The sequence below is a fragment of the Pelodiscus sinensis genome, chromosome 2 (assembly GCF_049634645.1).
Source record: "Pelodiscus sinensis isolate JC-2024 chromosome 2, ASM4963464v1, whole genome shotgun sequence".
In the NCBI taxonomy this organism is placed as follows: domain Eukaryota; kingdom Metazoa; phylum Chordata; order Testudines; family Trionychidae; genus Pelodiscus; species Pelodiscus sinensis.
In genome coordinates, this window is record NC_134712.1 from 171091518 (window position 1) to 171118232 (window position 26715).

General features: G+C 43.6%; 1 protein-coding gene across 8 annotated transcripts in view; it reads right to left on the reverse strand.

Moving 5' to 3' along the window:
* The window catches only part of BBS9 (Bardet-Biedl syndrome 9), a 513046-nt gene that overhangs the window by 185828 nt on the left and 300503 nt on the right, over positions 1–26715 (reverse strand). The gene's annotated exons all lie outside the window — the stretch shown is intronic.

Sequence of the window (26715 nt, forward strand, 5' to 3'; positions counted from 1 at the left end):
ACGTAACCCGGGGACTGCCTGTAGTTTCAAATGTGCCAAAATCAAGAAAGTCCTCATACCTGTTTTCATTACATTTCTATCTCAAATGCTGGATCACAGTGTCAGAACTGGCCAAATTTGGATCATCTCTCTTGGATACATGGATCTGGGCTTGGCACTTCAACATTGAAATCTGGCTCTGAAACTCTGGGCCTGAAAGTATCTACACCAATTGCAGAAGCAAATTGTATGGTTACTTGCTAATAGAGCTCGTCAGTGCACCCTTACCTTCTAATGGTTTTAAGATAAATTATTTAATAAGGAAAGCGATTAATTCAATCCCTATTGTATAAAACCTAGTAAATCTGAATCTATCAGGCCCTCACATTTCTTAGGCAATCGTTTCTTTCCTTTACCTTTCTCCTACTCACACACTACAGGAATAAATTAAAAGAATGGTCCTTTTCTTTCCTTCCAGAGCTAGGACAACACACCCTTCATTTACCTGCCTGCATCTTGGCAGGGGAAGATAATAAAGAATCATGGATCATCCCCTTCCATTCAATGGGGAAAAAGAGCAGTCTTCAAACATCATAGCTCTCCTCTCTTGACCTGGTCCAAAGCCCACTCCAAGTAGTATAAAGTTCTCTTATCAATTTTAACCTGTGCTTTTAGGCCTTGCTATTAAATTTTATTATGACAGATTAAATAAATAAAGGAGAATTTAGAGGGACGGGGGAAGAAAATCAAGAGAGGGAATTGTTTGGTTGAGACAAACATTTGGGGGATACTGCAGTGAACGGAGAGTCAAGACAGCTTGAAAACAAAAGCGAACATGGTGGGAAAAAAAGAGAAGGAAAATAATGATTTGGAGAGAAAGGCATCGTTAAAGAAAGAAGAGGTGAATGGAATCATCTTAGTGAAAAGAAGAAATTGAACAATTTCAGAAGTATTTAATGTTATAGAAAAACTGGACAGAAAACAGATTTTGAAAGAGGAAGCATCAAGTATCAAGACATTGTTATGCAACAGAATTAAAGTAAACACTGAGTAAATGAAAAGAGAAAAAGGAAGCAAGACCAACGGCAAAGAGGTTTTGTGATTTATTTCTGTAATTATTACGGTTTTCACATGAAGGAAAAATATTTATTACTTATTTATGGCAGTTTGCTCATTATGTTCTTTCCAAATATTTAAGAAAGATAGCCCCAGCTGCTCTGAGAGATTCTTGTCCTAAGAAAATTATAGTCAAGGATGCTTTGAGACTACTCCTCTTGTCTCTTCATATTAATGTATTTCTGAAAATAATTTTTGGTTGCAATTTCACATGCAAACTACTAGCCCCAATATGATTATTTTGTTTTAAATAATAAGAAAGAAAATTCACCCAGGAGCATTATGAGATTAAAAAAAATCCTTTTTCTCCTTTAAAAAGCCAGTAGGACCCTCTTTTTAAGGTGTGTGCATGCAAACATAACTCAAAAACAGCTGCACTTTACAAGCTAAAACTTTCCAGGTTCCTAGTACAGTTTGAACCTCTCTGGTCCAGCAATATTCGGGATCTGTCAGGACCACAGATGTTGGGCCAGAGCAGCGGTGGCCAACCCGCGACACCCGAAGAAAAAAACTGCAGCTCCTGACAGAACCGGGACGGAACCCAGAACCGCTTAGGTCAGCCATTCTCACTGCCAGGCCACTCTGAGCCGCATGCGTGCTCAAGGCTTGTGCCATTCTGCCCCCCATGCCCAGCGCACTACAACATATCCTGCATGTGCAGGCTGGGTCGCACTCAGCATCCCAGCCTGCACATGCTAACAGCCAGCTGGTGAGTGCAGGCAGTGGCGGCTCCGGCTCTGGGACCTGGGCATAAGGTTAGAGGAAAGAGGGGAATTGGGTTGGAGCCAGGGGGTAGCGGGAGAAGATGCCTGGCTCTGGAGAAGGGAAGGGGAAAGGAATCGGGTTGGAGAGGGGTGCGCATTGCATCCTGGCCAGCATATACTTAAAGCCAGCCGCTCAGCATACACGTCCAGTGCCTGCAGAAGGATGTGTGTGGTGGTAGCAGCGGTGGTGGTGGCGGCAGAGGCTCTGGCTCCAGGACCTGGGCATAAGGTTGGAGGGGAGGGGGATTGGGTTAGAGCAGGGAGGCGAGGTGTCTGGCTCTGGGGAAGGGGGAGAGGGGAGGAGGATTGGGTTGGGAGGGGGTGCATGGCGTCCCGGCCAGCACATGCTCAAAGCCGGCTGCTCAGCGCATGCGCCCAGCACCTGTAGGGAGACGCACGTGGCAGTAGCAGCAGTTCTGGCTCTGGGACTCGGGCATAAGGTTGACGGGAGGGGGACTGGGTTAGAGCGGGGGGGTGCCCGGTTTTGGGGGAGAGAAGGGGAGGGGACAGGGATTAGGCTAGAATGGGGGGGGGGGGAAGGAGTAGGAATCCCGGTATTGTATGTCAGCTCCAACTTCTCAGGAAGCACATGGCTGTCGTGGGGAGCAGAGGAAGAGCACACGCTTCCTAAGAAATTGGAGCTGGCATGTAGTCCCGGGACGGACGGACGCACGCACGCACACACAAACACACACACACAGGCAGCAGAAGGAAGGAAATCCCTGGCCAACCAACAGACCTGGTGTTTTAGGAAGAGTGCCAGGTGTTTATGGCAGGGGAAGGGAGGAGAGGAAAAAGGAAGAGCAGCCTGCATGCTTCCTGAGACCCAGGATCCCCAGGTACAGGCTGAGCTCTCCCTGTCTCCTAGCCCTGGCCAGACCCACCCTCCCACCAGCACCCTGCCACCTGCCCCAGCAGTCCGTCCCCTGCCCCCACCAGCACAGTTGGGGCCACATTAGTGAGGTTTGGGGTTTTTTGGAGGAGTTGTTTTTGGCATCTCACTTACGTGGATCCGACTGACTTTTCTGTGGGTCAGTGACCCCTAACTCAAAACAGGTTCCCCACCCCTCTCATAAATAAAGACAATGCTGAAACATGTTGTGTTTGACATAATATTTTATTTAAAAATGAAGCCTGGCCAACAAGCCCCCATCTGGCCGCAGCATCATAACACTCCTGCACCCCCTCAGATCCCAAATCTGAGCCTATCATATACTGGAACTTCCTGTCCTGAGCCTCTCACATCCCCAAACTCCTGCACCCCCACATCAGTCTTCTGCCACAACACTCTTGCACCATCCACACACTGTAAATCTGTGTCTTGAGCCCATCATTCTTCCAGCCTCCCTGCCCTGAGTCCCTCATGCACCCTAGCCCAAACTTCTGCACCCTCACAGCCACAAGCTTGCTCAACATCCCAACCCGCCACCAGACTCGAACACTGTCCAGCCTGGAGTCCCCTCCCTGGGACAGCGTACCGGCACCTATTTTCCCCCGGCACAGCTTCTTGCCTTTTTTTTTCTCAACTCCTCTGCCCTCCCCCCCAACCCAGTACGTGGCTCTTTGCGTACTGTCCATCACTAGTTTGGCTCTTCATCTCTAACAGGTTGGCCACCCCTGGATAAGAGACACAGTGGCAGGCCAAAGGCAGGAGTCTTGCAGAGGTCAGGAACCCAGCCAGGCTGCTTGCAGGGAGGCCAGCAGCTGGAAGCCCTGCTGCAGGAATCCAGTTGAGCCCATGGCAGGGTGGCCGGAATGCCAGCAGGCTCTGGCAGGCAGTGGTCTGCTGCAGTGGGGCTAGGAATCCCAGTGGTGGGACCACAAGGCTGCTGCAGGCTGTTGGCAGGGTCAGGAGCCCTGGCAGTAAGCTGGTGCTGCACCAGTAGGGCTGGCTGGGTCGGGCACCCCAGCGGCTGAGCAGCAGTCTGTCATGAGGGGCAGGAGGGGACAGGAGTGCACATGGTGTGGTCACGGGCTGACGGGACTGGTGCTGCTGCAACAGGGCTGATGGCACTGGGAACATTGGCAGCAGGGCAGTGGTTTGCTGCAGTGAAGCTGAGAGCCTCAGCGATGGGACCATGGGCTGCCATGGTAGGGCAGAGGAAGTTACTCACCCTGTGCAGTAACGATGGTTCTTCGAGATGCGTGTCCCGTGGGTGCTCCACTATAGGTGTCGGGCTTGTCCCGGCGCCGCAGATTGGAGAATTTTCATAGCCGTAGTCCGCCGGACCACGCATGCGCGAAGCGCGGCTCGTGCTCTTTCGTGCCGTTTGTGTTCGCGCGGTCCGGCTCCCGCCAGTTCCTCCTGATCCTCTTGGTCTGAAAGACAAATAGAAACTCCGAAGAGGGGAGGAGGGCGGGTCGTGGAGCACCCACGGGACACGCATCTCGAAGAACCATCGTTACTGCACAGGGTGAGTAACTTCCTCTTCTTCTTCGAGCAGTGTCCCATGGGTGCTCCACTATAGGTGAATTTGCAGCAGTAGCCCCTAAAAGGATTGGGGTTCGGAGCTATCGTGCTGCAGCTGTGGACAGCACCGCTGTTGCCACTGCTCCTTCTGGAAGGTGGAGGTTGGGAATGGCATAGTGCTTGGCAAAGGTGAAATTTGACGACCATGTAGCAGCCCTACAAATGTCTTTTAGAGGTACGCCCTTCAAGAATGCAGTTGATGTAGCGACTGCACGCGTGGAATGCGCTGTCGGATTCTGTAGCAGCTGTCTACTATGCAGGGTATAGCATTCCTTTATGCAGTTCACTATGATTGACGAAATGCGTTGTGCTGACAACTGTTGACCCTTAGAACGATCGGCTGTAGACACGAACAGATTGTTTGTCTTCCTGATGGACCTGGTTCTGTCTATGTAGAAAGCCAGGGCACGTCTGGCATCCAAAGTGTGTAGCCGAGCTTGTTCTGCCGAGATGTGGGGCTTTGGGTAGAAAGTGGGAAGCACTATCGGCTCATTGATGTGAAATTTTGAATTCACTTTCGGAAGGAAAGTGGGTTGAGGACGTAAAATGACTCCTTGATCAGTAAAGAGAGTGTATGGGGGTAAGGCCGATAATGCAGCCAGCTCACCAACCCGTCTTGCAGAGGTTATAGCCGTGAGAAAGATAACTTTCATTGTGAGAGTGCGCAAGTCACACGTGGCCAAGGGCTCAAAGGGTTTTTGAGTTAACGTATTAAGAATGAGCTCTAGGTCCCATGGTTGCGCTGGTTGTGTTCAGTGTGGAAAGAGATTATGTAAGCCTTTCATGAAACGTCGCATCGCCGGGTGAGAGAAAACTGAGTAACCATCCACAGTGTGGTGTAACGCAGTGATTGCGGCGACGTGCACTCTAATAGAGGAGCAGCTGAGAGAAGAGCTCTTGAGATGCACGAGGTAGTCCAGAATACGGTGGATGGGCGCGGAGTAAGGATCAAGGGATGCCGACGCGCACCATGTGGAAAATCGTGCCCATTTGTGAAGGTAGGTGGATCTCGTGGATAATTTCCTGCTATGTAAAAGAATGTGTTTGACCTCTTGCGAACAGATCACTTCTGTTTGTTGGAACCAACTAGGAACCATGCCGTCAGTGCCAGAAGATCGATCTGGGGATGGAACAGGCGCTGCCTGTTCTGGACAAGAAGATCGCGCCTCTTGGGCAGAGGGAATGGACGCCGCGCTGACATATGATGGAGGTAAGGAAACCACGTCTGTCTTTGCCAAAAAGGAGCTATCAGGATTACAGTGGCTTTGTCCATCAGTATCTTTTCTAGTACTCTGGGGATTAGAGGTGTGGGAGGGAACGCATACAGCAGTTGATGACTCCAATTGTATAGGAAGGCATCTCCACTGGAGTTCCGACCTATTCCTGCCCTTGAACAGTATTGGGGGCATTTGGCGTTCATGCGGGTTGCAAATAGGTCCACTGTTGGGAATCCCCAGGAGCGGAATATGGTTAAGAGGACTTCCGGGTGAAGCTCCCATTCGTGCTTCAGGGAAAAATGTCTGCTTAGTGCATCGGCTATAGAGTTCTGCTGACCAGGTAAGAATTCTGCAATCAGGGAGATTTTGTGGTGGATGCACCAATTCCATAAGGCAATAGCCTCGGCGCAGAGTGACCGGGATCGGGCCCCACCCTGCCTGTTTATATAGTATACTGTTGTCATGTTGTTGGTAAAAATTCAGATAGTTTGGGCACGAATCTTTGAGAGAAAGTGACGACAGGCACTGTGCACCGCTCGTAATTCTAGGAGATTGATATGCATCATCGACTCCTCCGGGGACCAAAGGCCTTGTACCCGATTGTGTTCCAGGTGTGTGCCCCAGCCTACTAAGGATGCGTCGGTGGTCAGCTGTATTGTTGGGTGTTGGTGATGAAATGGCACACCCAACATCAGATTCTTGGGGACTGTCCACCAAGTTAGAGAATTTGTGACATGCACGGGGATTGATACCCGTTTGTGGACATCTTGAACATTTGGAGTATAAACCGTAGCTATCCAGTGCTGAAGGCAACGGAAGTGAAGTCTTGCATGCTCGACGACGTATGTCGTGGCTGCCATGTGTCCCATAAGCCGGAGACATTGTAGGACCGAGGGTCTGGGACTGGTGGTGATGGCCTGTATAAGGTCTTGCATTGCTTGAAATCTGGTTATTGGCAATAGAGCACAAGCAGTGGTTGAATCGAGTTGTGCGCCTATAAATTGTATCGATTGTTGTGACGTCATGGCCGATTTTAGAATGTTGATGATCAGGCCCAAGGTTTCGAAAACTGTTTTCGTGAGGCGTGTCACGCGCAGAGCCTCCGCCACTGAAGGAGCCTTGATTAGGCAGTCATCTAGGTAGGGGAATATTATTACGCCTAGACATTGTAGGTACGCTGTTACTACTGCCAGCGTCTTGGAGAAAACCCTGGGAGCCGACGAGAGACTGAAGGGCAGGACCCTGTATTGGAAATGGCCTGCTCCTAGTTGAAAACGTAGAAATCGTCTGTGAGCCGGGTGTATCGCTACATGAAAGTAAGCGTCCTGTAAATCGAGGGACGTGAACCAATCTCCACTGTGAAGCGCTGGAATGATAGTGGCTTGGCATTTAGATGGCCAGATGTTTTTGGCTGAGGTCTTCTCTTCTGCTGTCACTGCCGGTTGCGTTGCTGGTCCTGCTGTCTGTATTGGGATGGCTGAAAGGCAAACGATCTCTGTCTCTGATATGGAGTATACCTTTTCCGACGGAAGGGAGGAGTATACATGCCCAGAGTCTTGAGTGTGGTTCTAGAGTCTTTACCCGAATGAAGCACCTGATCAGTTTTGTCAGAAAAGAGATTCTGTCTGTCAAAGGGTAGGTCTTGGACTTTGGAAGAAGGTCTTTAGGATCTGCCGCCTGGTGTAGCAACGAGGCCCTGCGCATGACAACGGATGTAGCTGTGGTACGCGCTGCGGGGTCAGCCATGTCCAGAGCTATGTGAAGAGCTGTTCTGGAAGCTGTATAGTCCTCGTGGACCACCGCTTTAAGGACCTCCCTTTTGCCCTCAGGTAGATGGTCCAATAGGGGCGCTAGTTTGGCATAGTTATCAAAGCTATGATTAGCTAATAGCGCCACATAATTTGCCATCCGGAGTGAAAGGGTAGCAGACGAGTAGACCTTTTGTCTGAAGAGGTCTAGCTGTTTCATGTCCCTGTCCGGGACACTCGGTCTTTGCTGCGGGCCCCTCATTCTTTGTTGGGCCATATCGGCAACCAGAGAATTCGGTGGAGGATGAGAGAAAAGAAACTCCATCCCTTTCGCCAGAACGTAATATTTTTTGTCTGCCTTTTTGTTGGTGGCCGGTGCAGAAGCCGGCAGCTGCCATATGTCATCAACAATCTCCAGGATGGCATCATCCAATGGGAGAGCCACCTTCACCTGTTGTGAAGGATGAAGGTTTCTAAGCAAGTGGTGGCATTTCTGCTGAACTTCCGCAAGCTGTACTTTTTGTGATACCGCCACGCTTCTGAAAAGGTCTTGAAACTGACGAAGGTCGTCCGACGGAGATGTGTCTTCCTGAAATACAGCATCATCCGGAGAGGAAGAGGATTGGTCGGTAGGAGACTGATGTTGAGACTCATCCTCAGAGCCGCATTTGACGTCGGTGCCGGGAACGGCTTCAGTGCCGACAATGACTTAGGCGCCCGAATAGTCGTGGGCTGCGGTGCCGAGGTACTGCGGCTGGGCTTCGCCTTAGAGCCATGCACACCCGAGGTACCAGGTTTGTCCCCCACACTAACACACGTCGGGGGAAGGGAACGAGAAGGCGATGGTCTTTTCTTCGCCTTCTTTGGGGACGGCTCAGCTGAAGGAGCAGGGAGGGATCCGGGATTTGCTCCAGGGAGGGATCCGGGATTTGTGGCTGTAATGCCCTATCAAAGAGGAGCGTTTTGAGCCTTGTGTCCCTTTCCTTCCTCACTCTCGCGGTACGCTTGGAGCAGTGAGGGCACTTCTGGGGTATGTGCCCCTCACCCAAACAGCGGATGCAGAGAGCGTGACCATCGGAGGCAGGCATTGCTTCGCGGCATGAGCTGCACTTTTTAAAACCGGGAGAACCAGGCATGGTCACCTCTGTCTTCTTCTGACGGGGTAAAGAAGAAAACTATCTACAGTAGAAACTATTTATAGGTAACTTCTGAAGAAAAATAATTTTTTTTTTAAACTAACAACTACGACTAATACTAATGTCACTATATAACTGGAAAGAACTAACTATGAACTAATCTAACTAAATCCTAAAAGTTCTTTCTCTCTCTCAGCCTGACAGAGTCTGAGGAGAAAACAATATTCCGTCCGCGGCCGAACACAAACGGCGCGAAAGAGCACAAGCAGTGCTTCGCGCATGCGTGGTCCGGCGGACTACGGCTACGAAAATTCTCCGATCTGCGGCGCCGGGACAAGCCCGAAACCTATAGTGGAGCACCCACGGGACACTGCTCGAAGAAGAAGCCAGGGTTCCCCTTCCCCACCCCCCAAACCGTGCTTCTGAGCCTAGATGAGCTAACCTGGGCTGTGGGGCTAAAAGTTACAGCATAGACAACTGGAGTCAGGCTGGATCTTGGGCTCAGAGATCCTGCAAAGAGGAAGTGTCTCAGAGCAAGTTTGAATGTGTACACTGCAAATTTACAGTCCCACAGGCAGAGCCTTATAAGCCCTGACTTGGGCCACCTGCAGACATGCCTCTCAATCTCAATGCCTCTCAGCTCCTCCAGGCTATTGTACCCCTTTCAGGAGTCTGATTTATCTTGTGTGCTACCCACGTTTCACCTTATTTAAAAAACACTTGCTTACAAACTAAGACATACAAATACAAAAGTGTCACAGTGCAACATTACTGAAAAATTGCTTACTTTCTCATTTTACCATATAATTATAAAATAAATCAATTGGAATATAAATACTGTTGCTACATTTTAGTGTATAGTATATGGAACAGTGTAAAGAAGTCACTGTTTGTATGAAATTTTAGTTTGTTCTTACCTCACTAGTTCTTTTCATGTAGCCTATTGTAAAATTAAACAAATATCTACCTGAGTTGATGAACCTCTGGGGTACACATAGTCCTTGCTGAGAACCCCTGGTGAGAACCTAACAGCCAATTTCACTGAATAAATAGAAAGATTCCCATTGATTTAATCAGGTTTTCAATTAGGCCCAGAGTTAGAAGTAATAGGAAAAAAATCAGTTTTCCACATCCAAAATACCATTTTTTTGTGGTAAGTTACAGAAGGAAGCTATTTATGGCATTGTGGAATAACAAATACACTATTTTTACATTAGTTGTATAGGTGTATTTTTATGCTGCTTATTCAGTGTGGAGTTCCACAGTTGTATATGCAATAGGCCAAGTATAAGGGCCGGTGAGCAGGGAGACTGCCCTGAGCACTAACTTCCGGGAGACACACAGCACAGTGTGTCTCTGCCTTTATTTTATTTTAATTTTATTTTTATTTCACACCAGGAGCGGAGTGGCCAGTATTTTTTTTCCTTCTTCTTTGGCTCTGGCACTGGGTGGGGGTGAAGGAGAGGGCGATAAAAAATGTTCTCTATCCTAGGCCGTGTCCAGACTCAGGGTTTTTTTCGGGAAAAGTAGCCTTTTCCCGAAAAAACTTCCCCTGCGTCCAGACTCAAGCCGCGTTCTTTCGAAATTATTTAGAAAGAACGCGGCTTTTCTTTCGATGGCGGTAAACCTCAATTTACGAGGAAGAACGCCTTCTTTCGAAAGTTCCTCTTTCGAAAGAAGGTGTTCTTCAATGTAAATAGGCCGTCTTCGAAAGAGAGCATCCAGACTCGCTGGGTGCTCTCTTTCGAAAAAGCGGATTTCTCTTTCGAAAGATCCGCCTGCAGTCTAGACATAGCCCTAGTGGGCAAAATGGCTAAGGCCACTCCTGCAACTACACAGTGAAATCAGAAGGGATATCAGAACACTGTTTTTTACCTTTTAAATGACAGGGTTACTAAAAGCAAAAATAATCAATGGAATGTTAAAGTCATAGTTTTAATTGGGCCCTGTGACAGGGCAGTGTGGCTCCGCACTAGAAGTGGCAAAGTTGCCGCTGCTTTTCCTAAGGGTGGGGGAAGCCGGGTGGTGTGTGACGAGGCAGCACAGATCCCCACCAGCCGCAGCAAAGCCACCGCCGCTTCCCCAAAGGGCGGGGGAAGTTGTGTGGGAGCGGAGACACCACACGGCTCATGCAAGACCTGCTGCCTGGGGATGCCGGCGGGGAAAGAGGGCGAGCTAACCCGAGGAGGGAGTGACATGGCTGGACATCATGACGCTGGCACAGCGGAACATGTGGCTGGCACGCAACATAGCAGGCCCCTTGAAAAGGGCCAAGACCAGCAGAGCAGGGGGGAAGCCGGGGAGTCCCAGAGCTTCCAAAGGGAAGAGGGGTCACTGACGTGAGAGGAGCACCACTGCAATGAGGGCAAACCAGCCTGGGAGAACCCGGTAGGAACCCCGGTCGGTGGATGCAAAGGCAAAGACAGCGAAGGGGGAAGGAAACAGCCTGGGGCAGGGCAGTATTGGTGCCTGTGGGCTGACAAGTTTCCCGTGCCCCGTCAGCTGGCTAGGGGATTACTTGTCCCTACGCTTTAGGGCCCCATGCTGGGACCCTGTGGAGAGGGAGGTCCCCCTCCTCCTCCTGCCCGGGTCCTCCTTCCCCCCTTCCCAGCGTACAGGTGTCTTCGCTATTTACGGGAGGAGATCATAAAATCCTGTAACAGACTATTGAAAATACAGATGCGAAATAATGAAAACTCATGGGAATTTGGGGGCTTTAAGGTGGCAGAGGGCACAGGACCCCGCTCGGACACAGAGATAGGGGCTCCAGACCTGACTGAACCGCCACAGGCCCAATGAAAGTTAGAAAAATATATCCATCCTGGTTGGGATGATTTAGTTGAGATTGGTCCTGCTTTTAGCAATGTGTAGGACTCTATGAATGCCTCAGATCTTTTCCAACCCTATCATTCTATGATTCTATGGAGATTCTGTCTCTTTTCTGTATGGTTTTATGGGAAGCAATCCCATTTTAGGCACATTCCATTTCCCTGGAACAATCAAACGTTTACCTTGCTTTAAGTTATGATAAGATGAAACTGTATAGTGAACTTGGTGGTCCTAGATCATACCATTTAGGAGGAGTTCTTGAACAAACAGAAAGAGAGACAGAAAAACTCACTCAAATATATAATAGATGCAAAATAATTTAACTCACATTTCAATGAGGTAAAAAAAGATTTTGTCTCAGGAAAAGTAAAGAACAAGAAATGTATTTTAGTCTATTTTAACTCATATCGCATTATCCCTGGATTCCCAGATATACCGCTGTTGGTGTAAATGGGATCTTCTCTTGTCTTCAAGAAGAGGGATAGCTGCTTAGGCCGCTGCTTAATTTGCTTCTCATAAAATGTCATATCAGTGTTTGAACTGTTCTGAGCACTCACTCAATACCAGGTTAATGCAATTCACTGCTCTCTTCCAATACATTTGGTAAGCTACTACATTGTTTAAATTGATGCTAATTTTTCCCCTAAAAAGCACTTGCATAAAGTCCTGCCCCTATTGAATTTTATGGAACATTTCCCATTGACTTTATTAGGCACAATAGACGGCAATTTCATTTCCTTCACATCACTCTCTGAATACATACTTAGAGTTACAAGCTTATATGTGTACCTTAATGTACAGTATACCTTTTATATCCTGAGATATACATGAACAATTGTCAGAGACTTCATTTTGTTCAAAATGAATAAGTTACTGTTATTATGAGATCACTAGGTCAGATACTTGATTTAAGTAGGCAAAGCTCCACTGACTTTAATAGATCTACACCCATTTATACCAACTGAGCATCTAGCCTATTAACCTTGACTTACCCTGATGGGGTCTTTAACTCTGTAACCTTAACAATGCAGCAAGGGAAAAGATGGATTCCAGCAACACCACAGAGGTCCTGGATTCTTCGCGCATTGGTGAATACTTGTTTTCTCAGATTTGATTCATTCTTATGTTTAGCTGTTCAGTAAATGTTATTTTAAATCCAGCAAGCATGTCTACCACCCTCATTAGCAATATGTGTGTAACAAAATGATTCAGTCATTATTAAAGTCCAGTTTTGGTTTAGTTTAAAAATAAAGATCACATCACTGGTTACTAGTTCTGAAATAACTGTTAATGTTTACTATCTCTTTTTACTACTAGCGAGAAATCTGAAACAGAGGGTCAGAGTTAAATTCTTTATCACTATGTTAATTTCCTGTGATGTTCAGAAATCAGATTGTTGCTTCAGATGTGACATTATAATTGCTTCTGGTTTCCCAAGAAAACAAAATACTATAGAAAATTAAGTTCTCTGACAACTATGGTTATTAGAGAAAATTCTTTCACTGACAATTATTTTTACTGAAAGCGTACATCAACATTATGAATCATTTGTGACCACTTATGTTTAAGCTGGACATATTAAAATTTAATCAGTTTCAACACAAAGAGCTAGCAATAGGATTCTTCACCCCTAGGCGCTACTGCGTTGATTTGAACTGTACTTAGATGAGGTGAGCGGCAATAGCAGAGCTGCCAGCTAAATTTCATATAATACAACAAATGATTGAATCCCAAATCTCAAGTGGGTTTTCTTCATTTATTCATTATGCATGACTTTTTCCTCTTTAAATTATTCATTTTTTAAAATGCTATTGCTTTAGCCTTTTTAACCTTTATAGTCCCTCAGTTTCTTTCTTTTCCTAGCTGTAATATCAACTGAGCAGTGGAGTGTTTCCTCAACAACATAATAAAAAGCTTTTTATGGCACTGCATACTGATAAGTCTTGCTACCCTTTCATCCTTCTCCCTTTCCTTTCACCAGGGGAATACCGGGAGGATACATATCCTTGAAAGCTTCATGTGGAAGAGGACAGACTCAAATCAGGCATGTAACATGATAATTATATCTGATACACATGGGGTGGCTGTGTCAGAATCATTCCTTGCTTGCAGCATGTACCATTATGTAAAAAACAACAATGTTTTGCCTGTGTTTTTTGATCTCATGTAACAAAGCACCTGCCATCTGAACCCATCAAATTGACAAGAAGTTGGCTGAGCACGTGTGCACCAAGGACCTTCACTCACGAAGTTTGACTCACATTAACAACATACTTCCTCCACCTAATCTTCCAGATATTTCTCCATATGAACCCCTTGAACTTTATCTTCCACTTACAGAATCAAATACACAGATTGAAGAGCAGGAGGCGGGGGAGAGAAGAATAGAAACTTTTCTTTCACACTTCTCTTATCAGCACCAAAACAGTCACATAAACTCTCTTTCTTTCTCTCTCTCGCACTCTCTGTATTAGGTGTCCTAGATCTTGTCAATCTAGTTGCATACAGTAATGTGGGAATAGCTTACAGTCTGATTGGAGACCAAAAATGCATTACATTTAAAATGTATTACACAAAAGTTCTGCATTTGCAGCTTGTCTTTTAATCAAACATCTAAGGAAAAAAACCGTACATATTATCTAAAGCTACTGGAATAGGAATTAGAACTTAGATCTCCCACCTCAGATAAGTCAGAGCCCAAACCACCAAATTGGTCTTGACAACCTGAAGAAATTGTTTGGAGTAAATAGGATGAAATTCAATAAGGACAAATGTAAAGTACTCCACCTTGGAAGGAACAATCAGTTGCACAAATACAGTATGGGAAATAACTACCTAGGTAGGAGTACATGTGTGGTAGACCACAAGCTAAATATGAGTCAACAGTGTGATACTGTTGCAAAAATATATATATAGTAACAGGAATGTAATAATCAAGACAAGAGAAGTAATTCTTCTGCTTTTCTACACACAGATTAGGCCTCAATTGGAGTATTGTGTCCAGTTCTAGGTGTCAACTTTCAGGAAAGATGTGGACATACTGGAGAAAGTTCAGAGATCAACAAACATGATTAAAGATCTAGAAAACATCACCTGTGACAGAAAAATGAAAGAACTGGGTTTGTTTAGTGTGCAAAAAAGACAGAGGGGATGACATAGAACCTTTCAAGTACCTAAAAGATTGTTACAAGGAGGGAGATAAATTATTCTCCCTAACATCTGATCATGACCAGAGGACACCTGGGCTACAGTGCCCCACATTATTATTGCAGACAATATCTACAACTTGGATCAACCTCATCATCCAGGTAAGGGAAGATATGAACCTCTTATTTCTAGACCTATGCTGCTAGTAGCATAACACACTTTGGCTACATCTACATTCACAGTTATTCTGGAATAGTTATTCTGAAATAACACATATATACTGGAGGGAAGTCTAAAAATTAGTCTGAGGCAGGTTTCCCTAATGTAGACGTGCTATCTCAATTTAGAGCCCCAGGGGGAATAACTTAGAATGGCCCTGGTGAGGGGCTATTTCGAAATAGCAGAAGTGGAGCATCTCTACAGGCCTTATTTCAAAATAGTTATTTTGAAATAAGCATTATTCTTCATAGAATGAGGTTTACAGAAGTCGGAATAAGCCATCCATTATTTCAAAATTATTTCAAAATAACGGAATTGCTGTGTTGACACTCGCATCGTTATTTTGGAATAACGGCCATAATTCCTAAATAACTTTGCTGTGTAGACACATTCTTTATAAACAGACATGTTGCAGCCCAGAAACCAGAGAGGAGCACTGTGAACTGATAATGATGACCACTGATTGTGCATTTCAGAAATTTTCTGTGGCTCAGAAATTTTTTGCCCCACAAAAGTAAATTTCCTTTAAGTTGAGAGCAGCATACCAGTCACTTGGTTCCTGGGAAGGTATAATGGATATGTGACAGGGCACTGGCTAGGAAGCCCTGTGCCAGACCTCTATCATATCAGCTCCAGTTAAGAAAGATTAATTGGAGCTTGCTGAGTAAGCCCAAGCTTAAGTCACAAATGGGGAGCAGCTGCTGGTCTCATTAACCAAGTGGCAGGAAGGAACACTAATAAAGAAAGGGGAAAGAGAGGAAAGGGAGGAGCCAAGGAATCAAAAGCAGTGCTTCCTTGCTAGCTGCAGAAACAGAAGCTTACAATCCCTGAAATGGCAAGTCTGAAGCTGTCTGTAAAGATAAAGGTGGTGGGAACTGACACTGTCAATAAAAAGCATGGGTGATTGCAGAGGTCTCTTGCTGGTTTGTGGGTACAGAAGTGGCAGGTCAAGGAGCTCACTTGTACCTTGTTACAGGAAGCTAAAGTGACCATCCAGAATTTCAATTTCAATTTTTAGGAATATGTTTAACTGCCTTAGATCTAAAATATACCTGAAACCCTTTCAGGATCAGGAACTATTAGGTGTCTTTCAGGATCAGGAACTATTAGGTATTAGGATTAAAGCTCCTCTCCTCTGATCAAAGGAGGAACCTCTTCTATAGCTCCTTCCAGAAGAAGTGATTGGCTTTCTTGTAGTAATATCATGAGAGGCGTCCCAGAAGAGGGATGGTGAAATGGAAGAAATGGAAGTAAATTGGTGTGTTCCTCCCATTTTCATCATGCTTAAAACTCACCAACCTGCTGTGATGTGGATCTAAGAAGTTTACTAAACAGGGAAGATAGCATTCTCATAACCAGCAGTCTGCTATCAAACCACCCATCAAAATGAGCTCTTGATAGATGCTGCCTGTCTTGATGATCTGGCAGCTGGGCATCTTTTGTTCCTCTTCTCCTTGTCAGGTCCTGGGTTCAAGAAGCAAATCTCTGAAAACACATGGACTGGTGAGGTTTATTAACTAGTTATTGAACATATTTTTGTGAGGTGGATTGGGGTGTTTCTAACTACATTTTCCATCTTCTAACTGTACAGTACTACAAAAATGTTTTAGAAAATTAATAATATATATATATTATCCATATTACTTCCAAGCTTCCCTTACTGTGTTCTAGCTTTGTTAGGAGCATAAATTAAATGCTCCAGTTACAATAATGTTTGATTGCACAATGTTTCAAGAGAGTTTGCTCTCAGCACACCTTGTTAACGCTCAATACCAAAATGAGTCAGATACCGAAGGTCTGCTATTCCTTAATAAGTGAGACAAAACAGGATTGTCTGGAGAGCAGTTCCAATGCTGTTTTAAGATCCCAACATGCCAAAGGATTTTGGAAGCAAGAAAAGCTGACAGCATCAGTAGAGACTGGCATAGTGAAGAGCAGTGCTGTGCAACCTCTTCTCACAGTGGTTCATAGCACTCCCCTCCTGACTCAAAATGTCTATATCTAGAGATGAGTGATAACAATATGTAACAGGTAAAATGCAAACATACGCATATTTTCAGCTCACACCCATCTATGTGTATGGATTCTGCATATTTAATCCAACAGAAGACAGAAGGATGAGAAAACTTCAGAATAGTTTAGTATAGCATAGTCTGAATTTAAAACTATTTAATATAATCAACAAATACTAAAAAAATGAATCGTCTGATCTTTATTTTTCAAACATCACTGAATGTGCAATGCAGAATAGATTTTTGGTACTTTACAAGGTACTGAAGATTAAATCCTTTCATGGGAAACCTCAAGCTATAAGACTTAAAAGATGATGGAAACAAAAATGAGTTAGAGTTTCCATTGTAATATTTTAAGTAAGTGAGCCACTTGAGCACCATCCAAAGAAATATAAAATGTTATATCACTAGCAGTTTGAAAGTAAACATGGCAAAAAAGTTTTTCTAATCTTATGATATTGACCCTGATCACAGACATCATACTCTGTATATGAGTTATCAGTACATTGTTAGCCAACTTCAGATTAAACGCTCCAGGGGTTTCTTTATTGATCTGAATTATGGAAGCTGGATCCTGGCAATTTTGAGTCTGCTGCAGGAGTACTTCAGTTTTCTCAGTGTTAAGTATGAGGCTGAGTTGATTGTAGGCCTCAGATAAAGTGTCAACTAAGCTGTGATGATTTTACATGTGGACACAGGGCACAGTTGTTCACATATTGGAGTTCAGTGACTGATATAGTGATTATCTCTCTGTTGAAAAATGCTTATAGTTACAAGTATCAGAGGGGAAGCCGTGTTAGTCTGGATCTGCAAAAGCGACAAGGAGTCCTGTGGCACCTTATTGACTATCAGATGTATTGGAGCATAAGCTTTTGTGGGCAAAGACCCACATTGTGAATCTGACGAAGTGGGTCTTTGCCCACAAAAGCTTATGCTCCAATACATCTGTTAGTCTATAGTTACAAGGAAATTCAACAGTGCCTTCAGTGCATCAGTGAAGTTTTTGAATGCATGAGAAAAGATGTCTTCAAAGATCACAACAATCAAGAATTAAACCAAATTTCTCATGTATCAGGCTGTTATTCCGACAACCAAGGGTTGCTTCCAGTCTCTGTGATCACTGTGCTGGAGAGTTAATTGTGACCAGAATGGTCCCTTTTGCAGAGAACAAAGCATTGCGGAACAGCTGCTGGAGGAGTTTTAAGGTTAATAAAAATCAGACAATGTCTACATTTGCACTGAATCAATTTTAGTAAATTAACAAGGACTGCATATTGTTCAGTAAGGTGGCTTTACTGGGTCATAACAGGTGGTTAGGTCTGTGGGAGACAAATCTCAGTGTAGATACTTGCATAAATCAGTCAACACAAGTCAACTTATGTCAATTTAACTTTGTAGTGTAAATCTGACCTTAAATTCCTAAGTACTTTTGAAAATATGACTTAGGAGCCTAAATCATGTAGTAGCTTTTACAAAAGTTGTTTTATTTAGTAAGATGATAGAGATGGATAGGTAACATTAAGAAATAACCAATGAAAACTGATGGGTACATGAAATAAAGTTTTGTTAGAAGAAAATAGCTAATCAGGTGTCGGCTAGAATGTATGTGGTGCAGCAGAAGCAGAATTATATTTCTGTATGTCCACAGCAGAGAGCAAACCACAAAAGAAATGATACTTCATATCCCATTCACCAAATATAAACCATTTATCAAGGTTTTTTATTTTATTTTAAAGCATTCATTTAAAAAAAGAAATGATAAACTAAAGAAGCAGAGGGGTTGAGTCATAAAAGTAAAACATGTTTGGAATTAATTTATATTCAGAAAACACATGGAATAGATTTTAAAGGGGAATTAAATTTCATACTAGGGAATAGGTATCTTGAGAGATAAGCAATTTCTATTTGGGTAATATACATGGTTTTAAGAACGGATTAGCACTCTTAGATGCTTCTCAGAATACATATAGAGCAAAATATAAAAATATAAATGCACATTGATTCAGCAATAACACTTCAGATAGAACAGAGGTCCTCATATTATGGTCTGTGGACTGCTTCTTAGTAGCCCACAGAGAAATGGTTGGTCCATAGAGCTGGCTTCTTTGTCTTATTTCAAACGGCTAAGCAGCCTTAAAATAAAACTAAAATAACATTAAATAGTTTCATAGTATTACTTTTTCCAGATAATCAACCACTGGAGTTCCTGCAGAGATGTTTTACAGTCAAACGGTAGCAGTCAGCGTGTGCATTTGTGAAAGGAAGGGATGGTGATCCATGAGGCAATGTACATTAAAATAGATCTACATGACAGAGAAAGTTTGAGAAGACCTTAATTATATATTATTCAGAAGTCTGTTCCTTTCATCTAAAGACACAGATGGAAGAACCATTCATCTATGATGAAACAAAATATTAAAATTAAAGAAAACCATTATTAAATTCTATTTTAAGATGTCTGTTATGACTATGGAAAGCAGCATAAAGCTGAATACATACTGTTAAGTTTGGGAGTCTTGAAGAGTTCAGGCTGTTGACCAAACATACTAGGAAAAGATGAGAATAAACCTCACTAGATCAACCTCAAACCTATGCAAGTGCATTTCTACTGACTTAATGAAGTCACGTTCACACTAGACAATAATAAATAATAAAAACAACTTACTTCACAGCATAGTGGCATCCTATCCAAACCCAAAATAGAGAACGATGCTTGAAGGAATAATAGTATCTTATAGATGAACTAGGGAAATACAACCACGATGGGGCTACTATGAGGTGAGTGCATAACTGGTTGGCTAACCATTCTCAGAGAGTAGTTATCAATGGTCCACATGCTGGAAGGGCATAACAAGTGGAGTTCTTCAGGAATCAGTTTTGGGACTGGTTCTGTTCAATATCTTCATCAATTATTTAGACATTGGCACAGAGAGTGTGCTTATAAAGTTTTAAGATGATACCAAGCTGAAAGGGGTTGCAAATGCTTTAGAGGATAGGGTCATCATTCAAAATGATCTCGACAAACTGGAGAATGGTCTGGAATAAATAGAATGAAGTTCAGTAAGGACAAATGTAAAGTACTCCACGTAGGGAGGAAGAATCAGTTTCACACATACAAAATTGGAAGTGACTGTTTGGGAAGAAGTACTGCAGAAAGTGATCGGGTCATAGTGGACCACAAGCTAGATGAGTCAACAATGTGACACCTGCAAAAAAAGCAAACACGATTTTTAGATGTATTAACAGGAATGTTGTGAGCAAGGCAAGAGAAGTAATTCTTCTGCTCTATTCTGCGCTAATTAGGCTTCAACTAGAATATTGTGTCTAGTTCTGGGCGCCACATTTGAAGAAAGATATGGAAAAAATGGAGAAGGTCCAGAAAAGAGGAACAAAAATGATTTAAGGTTTAGAAAACATGAGCTATAAGACTAAAAGAACTGGGTTTGTTTAGCTTGGAAAAGAGAAGACAGAGGGGACATGACAGCAGCTTTCAAGTAACTAAAAGGGTATTACAAGGAGGAGGGAGAAAAATGCTTCTCCTTAACATCTAATAAAAGGACAAGGAACAATGGGCTTAAATTGGAGCAAGGGAGGTTTAGGCTGGACAAGGAAAACACTTTTTAACTCTCAGGGGGTATGTCTACACTACCCCGCTAGTTCGAACTAGCGGGGTAATGTAGGCATACCGCACTTGCAAATGAAGCCCGGGATTTGAATTTCCCGGGCTTCATTTGCATAAGCCGGGCGCCGCCATTTTAAAATCTCGGTTGGTTCGAACCCCGTGCCGCGCGGCTACACGAGGCACGAACTAGGTAGTTCGAACTAGGGTTCCTAGTTCGAACTACCGTTACTCCTCGTGGAATGAGGAGTAACGTTAGTTCAAACTAGGAAGCCTAGTTCGAACTACCTAGTTCGTGCTGCGTGTAGCCGCGCGGCACGGGGTTCGAACCAGCCGGGATTTAAAAATGGCGGCGCCCGGCTTATGCAAATGAAGCCCGGGAAATTCAAATCCCAGGCTTCATTTGCAAGTGTGGTATGCCTACATTACCCTCCTACTTCGAAATAGGAGGGTAGTGTAGACATACCCAGGGTGGTTAAGCAGTGGAATAAATTGCCTAGAAAGGTTGTGGAATCTCCATAATCGGAAATATTTAAGAGCAGGTTAGAAGAGCAGGGTGAGGAACATCAGGCCTGGGGGCTCGATGTGGTCCCCAGTTTGCCTGGATCCATAAGCATCTATCAAGGATGATCTAGATCAGGGTGGGGAACATCAGGCTTGGGGGCTGTATGTGGTCTTCAGTTTGCCTGGATCCAGCCCACAAGGTTCCGGGCTCACCCACAGCATTGGGGAGCCAGTGCTGGCACTCCAACCGCACGGCCACCTCACCACGAGGCTAAAGCACACAAAATCTACTAATTTGTGCCCCCAGGCTCTGGTGTTCAATGGAAATGTGAGGAGTGTCTTTCTCCCCAGTCAGAGGCCACATCAGTGAGGGTTTGTTTTTTTCTTCTCACTTGTGTGTAGCCCCCGACTGATTTTTCTGTGGGTCAGCAGCCCCTGACCCACAAAAGGTTCCCCACTCCTGATCTAGATAGTGCTTGGTCCTTGCCGTGATGGCAGGAGAGTAGACTTGATGACTGGAAGGGACCTCTCAAGGTCCCATCCAGGTTTAGAACTCAATGATTCAATGAAAAACAAAAAAGAAAATAATTTTAAAAAGCAATGGGGAAGTGGAAGGTTTAACAACATGGTCTTATGCAATAAGAAAAAAACCTCAAAATAATCCCCACACCATTCACAGCAAAAAGTTTAAAAAAAAATTTATGGGTAGACTTGAATTGAAGAAAATGTATTTTGGAATATTTCTACACATCAGCAACCACTACAGCAAAGGTAGGATCACCGACCAAAAGTGGTGGGTGGTATGAGGCTGCAAATACAGCTATCCTCCTATTACAATAGCCCCAAAGAGGTCCTCAGTACAGGCACAGCTGACACTGCTTAGGACTTTTAAAGCCCAACACTGCCAAATACATTAGTATTATAAGGAACTTGAAAAGCTACAAAATTTATTCATTGTAAGTAACCTGGATTTATACTGTAAATTCTCCCACCCACTAAACGTAGTGCAGAACAACCTGGGTGGCCTACACCACCTTTCAACAGAACTTCTCTGGCCCTGACCCATGCTAACAACTGGCACAGTTCCCCAAATCCCTCAGCTTCCTCTTAGCCCAGCTGTTTAGGATTTGCCAAAGCCAACAAAGTGCAAGATGAAGCTTGATGTGACTTGCAGCTCTCTATGATCACTCTGGAGAATGGCTTCTGAGCACTTTTTGCCTTAAGTGCCTGACATATTCAGTCTTTCAAACCATTTTCCCTCAACTTTATTCTTTTTATTTTATTAACTATTTTGACAGTAGATCTCCATAGCTCCATTAACTGAACTCGTCAATGCAGTCTGTTTTGAAGGCATATTTATGTATTTATTCCAGTAAGGTTCTTTATATTCTGAAGAATATAAGTTTTTTTAAACTAATATTACACATTGATAGCCAATAAATCAGTTGCAGAGCTATATAATAGATTGCATTTTTATGCACTTTTGACCATCTCACCTATGTTCTGCCTGCCAATACATCTCCATTCTAAACCTCTGAGCAGTGACAAACAGTTGACATTAAAAAAAAAACATGACAGAAAAAATATATCTACCCCACCTCCACCCTCCCAAAATGTGGAATTCTTATCCAAACTTATAGTTCTGTCCCATTTCATCACCACTAACGTCCTACAAAGTACCATAAGCCAAAGTCAATATTCTATCCTCTACTGGTGACTTTTAAAAAGTGAGATAAAAAGGATTTTCAAGTTTTCCCAATTACTTCCAGGCATGATGCAAACTAGGAAAAAAGATTTTAAAGCAATATTAATGTGTATGGGAAAACTATTTTAGGTAACATATATTTACAGTTTTCCTGCAAGGCCTCTATACTGGTGAATTCATGGTAACTAATGAAGCTTGACTCTTCAAGCAGATGGCTATGAAAAAGTATCAGTACTGTTAAGTTATCTATAATATTTATAAAACAGATTCTCTTTAAAATATACAGTATGTACAGAATGCATAACTGTATGGTATTTTCATAGCATAATTTATTAGCACTTGTTTAGAATTTTCCTACATCATTCATGAACAATGAATGTATCCCACATTTATACAGATTAAGCCTTTTACTACAAACTTTATTTTTCCATAATTATTATATGATATTCATATTACAGTAAAAACAAAATTCTCAACTAGAATCAAGTCTCTATTGTGCAACTTGATCAAACACATTCAAAGACCTGTTCCTTGACATAAAGAGTTATTTAAATCTATACAGGCATCTAGAGATTTAGTGTATACATATATGTTTGACATTCCACACAGCATGGAAATGGCTTTGAATGAATGCCAGATATTACAAAACAAAATGATAGGATGTCCACAATGATTATTGTTATTACTATAAGATTTACCCAGTATTGCTCAGGTCCTTAACTCAAGTAAGTTTTGTTTTTCTTCATTTAAATCATCATTCTGGGGTGAGGCTAGGGATGAGAGGTTCAAGAGAGAGCAGACAACCCCAGCCCCCTCTCACACCAGAAGCTTGGAACCAGGTGAGAAGTGCATGTCCATGGCTGCTGCTGCATCAGCAGGCACAACCAGTAGGGTTACCAGGTTACTGGACACTTGGCAACCCTACACACACTCAGCAACCGGGCCGAGCCCTCCCAGATTACCTGGTTCCACAGAGAAGCTGTCTTCTGGCTCGATCAGGAAAACAAGATGGCCGCTGGCAAAAAAGTTCAAAAGCTTTTCTTAAAGGGGCCATGCTGTTTTATTTTTTATGCTTAACTCTCAGGGTCCCTTTTTTTCCCCCCTCAACAACTTTGATCTCCCCCTTTTCTCACAACAGAATTTTTCCCCTGTGTTTGGGGTTTTTTTGGGGGGAGGGAGCTGGGGGGGAGTGTTCAGTATTTTTAGTTAAACCATCTGGCAACCCTAACAACCAGGGAAAGGGTGCATATCCCCTGGCTAGAGGATAAACACACAAACAGACCAACTCTCTGAAATATATAGTAGATATCTGTCCCTTTTCCCTCCCCTACCTTCTGCTGGCACAATGGGGTTACAGTTGTCCCAGTTTCCATTTCTGGCCCCTTTCTGACCCCCTCATGGACATTCTAGAGTATAACTCCCTCCTATCAGACCCCCCTCCCCTTCCATTTTTTGAGAAACAATCAAATTCCAGGCATATCCCATTGCCCTGGCACAACCAAACTCTTACCGGGCTTTACATTGTGATATGGCCAAACCAAATTTGGTGGTCCTAGCTCTTACCATTTAGGGAAACTTCTTGAACAAACCGACTCACAGACAGATGGACAGGTGCACATTTTTTAAATATATAGTAAGAAGGTAATAATATGGTAGGGCCTAAAGGAGCTATATACTTTTCAATAAAAGGGAAACAGTGGCTATCATGAAGACTTTACAAGCTAAAAATAAAGATAAATGCACATTGAGTCTGTGGGGGGGGGGTGAGATGCAAATACAACATGCAAATGAGGTAGTCAAGCTGATGGCTGGCATGCATCTTACCAATTACATGATTGTTGGGTTTTGTTCCAAGTATATGCTCACTAAATTTCCCTTCCCCACATCCTCCCTCCACCATTCCACCACCTCACTAACGCTCTGCCTAAGAGCCCAGTTTCAAATACATTATATGACTCTCCTCTGAATCTGATAGGCCACAATATGGTCCTATATCTTACTGAAAGCAAAAGAGCAGACTTTATTCAACAATGTGCCACAACAATCTTAAATTATGCCCATTAAAGATCTAATTCAATGTGTAGACTGCCCGCATCCTCTATGGGCTGTAGATCCTGTCAGTTTCTAGTAGCAGTTGGGATACTTAAAATTAGAAAGTTCTTACTCCAAATTCTCACAATACTTAATTCCAAATTCCACCTTAACCAGAAAATTGTCCTACTAGCATTCTGCCAATATTATTTCACCCGAATCAGGCTTCAATCTTTAAATTAAATTATTAAAACCAGCCTAATATATTGAGTTTCTGACTAATTTGAACTCGGAAATATGAAGTTAACCTGATCCTGTGTCTAAATTTAGACTTTCCTAGCACTTACCTCAACAGAGCTGTCTTTAACATTTCATTGTTACTCAGACAGGTGTGACTGTTAAGGGTCCAATTAAAACTCAATTCAGCAAGAGCTGCAGCAATGATAACACCTAGATTTCATTCATTCTGTTACTAATATTCCAATAATGTAACAGGTCAGTGATGGAAGACACAGTCTAAGTAGCAATGGGATCACTGATCATGTGCAAGTAAACAACTGTACTAACTGCTTAACAAAAGCACTTTTATATAGTAAAAACTACTGCAGACAAAATAAGGGGTTTGGTGGCTGGATCCACCTGACAAGATCCCATAGCTAATGGTGGCTTCTTCAACATTTTAAATGAAGGGCCTGGTAAAAGACTGTGTTTGAGAGCTCACAGGAGAGACTAGCTCTTCCTGCGAGTGTGTTTGGGTCTCTGAAGAAGGAAGAAAGCAGAAAAGTGATTCTTGTAGCAGGGCAAAGATCCTATCCCAAAGGTTTCCACAAACAAGTGCCTAGAATATAGTCTTGTTCCTATCATAGCCCAGGGAAAAAGGAGACATACACAGACACCCACACCATAAATTAATTACACAAAATACCCCAACTCCTAGTTGCCTGTTTCTCATTCAAATGGAAACCACTCTTCAATGCCCTGAATTTCATCTACTAGGGTATGTCTACACGGTGGAACAAGGTGTACCGGTAGTTCGGAATAGGAAGCCTAATCCGAACTACCTAGTCCGTGCCACGTGTAGCCGCGGGCACGGAGTCCGAACTAGTGGACATTTAAAAATGGCGGCGCCCGGCAAAATGCAAATAAAGCCCGGGAAAGTCAAATCCCGGGCTTCATTTGCAACTTCGGTTGCCTACATTAACCACCCTAGTTCGAACTAGGGTGGTAATGTAGACCTACCCCTACTTGCCCAAAGGAGGTAACACTCCTTTAAAACAGTCTAAATTTGTGTTCTTTACTTCACTCCTTTAGGGCTGTTGACCTATTTTCCTAGCCCAGGAATGATAATGGTGGGCCTAAAAAATGTGATCACGCCCTTCTTCCAAGGCAGTTTCTTCTTCCAAACAATAAAACAGTTCAATAATAGATCCATATGTACTCCTGGTCTTTTCCCCTAATCCAGGTTTCAATTCCTGAGATAATGGACTCTCTGAATCATTTACAGCATGGGTTCCCAAACTGGGGGGCATGAAGAAATTCCAGGGGGGGCACAAGGCGACCCAGCCTCCCGCCCCCATCAAGTTTTGCTGCCCTGTTTTTTTGCTCAACAAGTTTTGCTGCTTTTTGAGGAGGGGGCGCGTGAGGGTTTTTCAAAAATCAAAAAGGGGGGCGTGATGCCAAAGAGTTTGGGAACCACTGATTTACAGCCTCTTTGAGGGTACACCAATTAGGCCTCAGGACTCTAGCCATCACCTCTATGAGCATCCCAGGTCTTGTCTCCGAACCTGGTGATTAAGGCTACTCTCCACTTTACTGTGATAACCTCAGAAGATCTGATTTTAGTTTAGCACCTGCCATCCTGTTCTCTCAGGGGAAACAATAGGGTTAACCAGTGATTTGTCAGTACATATAAAGCAAAGTATTATTTATTCAGAACAAAAGCATTACAATGAAAACAGATCATAATGCAACAAATAAGCTTGCATGCATTCTTACCAAGCATCATCATCCTCCACATGGAGAATCTGGGAGGTTTCAAAATACTTCAGACCTTTTTATGGGAGCTGTCCCTCTCAGTCACAGACTCAAGTCAGGGTTTGGATTAAGTGAAAAGGTTATCTCTCCTAACTGTCAGGGTGATCCCATTACACAGTTTTCCATTCTCTCTTTGCTAGGCCACTGTAACCAGGTCAAAACTGAGTACTTTCCTCTCTGGTGGT